This window comes from Myotis brandtii, unplaced genomic scaffold (assembly GCF_000412655.1).
Source record: "Myotis brandtii unplaced genomic scaffold, ASM41265v1 scaffold1304, whole genome shotgun sequence".
Taxonomy (NCBI): Eukaryota; Metazoa; Chordata; class Mammalia; order Chiroptera; family Vespertilionidae; genus Myotis; species Myotis brandtii.
The window spans coordinates 118,958-121,481 of record NW_005354612.1 but is presented as its reverse complement, the minus strand read 5'-3'; the positions used below and the strand labels follow the sequence as shown (position 1 = coordinate 121,481).

At 51.5% G+C, this 2,524-nt stretch overlaps 1 pseudogene; it reads left to right on the top strand.

The window, feature by feature from the left end:
• Positions 1-605: 605 nt before the first annotated feature.
• Positions 606-1,165, top strand: LOC102258385 (annotated as a pseudogene).
• The last annotated feature ends 1,359 nt before the right edge of the window (positions 1,166-2,524 follow it).

Genomic DNA, 2,524 nt, shown 5'->3' with positions numbered 1-2,524 from the left:
GGTTATTCTAGGATGGTCTCAGGTGGAATGGATCCTCTTTGTACCTGGGATCTCCCGTTAGCTAGTAAATTATCCCACTTGCTCTCATAGTAGCTGGGTAGGGTTCCAGGGCAGATTCATGGGGTGGGGAATAGATTCTACCTCCTAATAAAAGAAAAAAAGCTAGAAAGCAAGGAATCCTATATAATAAAAGCCCAGTGACTGAAATGGCAGAAAACCAGAATGACCAGAGACCAGAACCACCATGCCCCTCGCCCAGGCTGGCCCTGCCCCCCAGCAAGCAGTTAGGGGCAGGCAAGTGGTTAGGGGTGATCAGGCAGGCATTCAGAGTGGTTAGGGGTATCAGGCAGGCAGACAGAGTGGTTAGGGGTGATCAGGCAGGCAGGAGAGTGGTTAGAGGTGATCAGGTAGGCAGGTGAGTAGTTAAGGGTGATCTGGCAGGCAGGCAGAGCCCCACAATTGATCACCTCAAAGAGAGAGACTTAGGCCGCCTGCCACAGCCTGCCAGGGGGATGCTCCCTAGTGGGGACGGAGGTGCTGGCTGCGGTGGATGCTGCAGGGAGTGGCTTGTGCCAAGGTGGCTCCTGAGCGGGCAAGGTGCCTGCAGCCTGGCCCAGGCCCCGGGGTCACCGCCTCCCCTTGTGGCTTCTGCAGGGCTGGACTTCCATTCCTCCTGCTATGATGCCTGGGCAGATCCCGGACCCTTCCATGACTGCGGGCTCTCTGCCAGGGCTCGGCCCCCTGACTGGACTCCCCACCTTGGCCCTGGCTGCAGAAGAGCTGAAATACACTGACATCCACAACACTGGGGCCATGATCACCCCTTTGCACTTCCTGGAGGTGAAACGGGGCAAGAGGCCTCAACCTGTGAAAAGTGAGCTAGGTGAGGAAGAGAGCGGAGGAAAAGGCGCCGGGAAAAGAACAAAGTGGTGGCAGCCCGATGCCGGAACAAGAAGAAGGAGCGGAGGAGTGTCTGCAGGGGGAATCTGAGTGGCTGGAGCTCATGAATGTGGAGCTGAAAACCCAGATGGAGGAGCTGAAGCAGGAGTGGCAGCAGCTCATTCTGCTGCTCAGCCGGCATCACCCCACCTGCATCGTCAGGACCAATAGCATTAAGACCCCTGACTCAGAAGGCAACTCACTGCTGGAGCAGCTGGAGAAGTGACCATGGCTGGGAGGAGGAAGAGGAGGAGGAGATGAGGAGAAGGTGGAGGAGGAGGGTCCCAGAGGGCTCTTCCTTGCTGCATGCAAAACTCTTCATTGAGGCTCAGCACAGCCAGCATCAGCCAGGCTTTTCTGTGAAACTCAGATCAGCCACACCAAGGGAAGAAACCCAGGCTGGTGAAACCCAGGACCCAGCGCTGAGACCACAGTAGTCCTGAGGGGTCCTGTTCTGCCTGGGCCCAGGCTTGCAGGAGGCATGACAGAGGCTCTGGGCCAGAGAGGCGCCCAACCAGGCAGCTGTGGGTACTTCTCTGGCCTCTCCACCAGGGCACCCACCCAAAGAACCTCCAAGCAGCCAGAAAAAGCCATGAGTTGCAACCAAAATTAGGCTGAGTATGGAACACAGAGTGAAACTGCAATTGGATTGCGAGAGGGTGCAGGCAGGGCTGAGGAACCGCCCCCCTCCTGAGTGCATGAATTTTTGTGCACCAGGCCTCTAGTCTCTATATATAAAAGCCTAAGCGACTAAACCACTGAACAACTGAATGACTGGTTGACTGGTTGCTATGATACACACTGACCACCAGGGGGCAGACACTCAACACAGGAGCTTCCCCCTAGTGGTCAGTGTGCTCCCACAGCCTTGATTGCCAGCCAGCTGAGGGACCCCATCTGTGCACAAATTCGTGCACCCGGCCTCTAGTTAAGAAATAAAAGAAAAACAAGAACTCATGAGAGATAGATGATGGTGATGACCATAGAGAGGCAGCACAGAGGCTCTGGGGATGTTTCTGACTTACTAGCATTTACAATGATTTTTAAACATTGAAAAGGGTTAGGAAAATCCTCTCCTTTATTTGTCTTCATGTCAAATACTAGTTGGACAATCATACATTGCTGGTTCTCAATAAATAGGTAAAGGAAGAAAGAAAAGGAGAAAAGAAGGAAAGGAGGGAGGGAGGGATGAAAGGAGGGAAGGAAGGTGGAAGGAAGGAAATAAATGAGCTAAAGTATTATGTTTATTCAAGACCACTTCAGGGAAGTTTAATTAGAAATCTGAAATTAGATACACATTATTTCTTAATTAATGTAGAAAATCAGGGAAAGGGACTTTACCCTGGAAAGAAAAAAATCTCAGAAGTGCTGGCAATTTCTCTTCTGCATCCCTTTTCAAAGGACAAAACATCTTGTGTATCTGAGTATAAAAGATTTTCCTCTGTCTTCAACTCTATGAAAAATTTTATCTTTTGTTTAGGAACAAAGAAATACCCTGCACTTGGTGGTTGATAGCTTGAAGTTCACCGGCTCCCCTCCCCACTCCTCAACTGGAGCTTTGCTCTCATGTTTTGTAGCAGGAGAG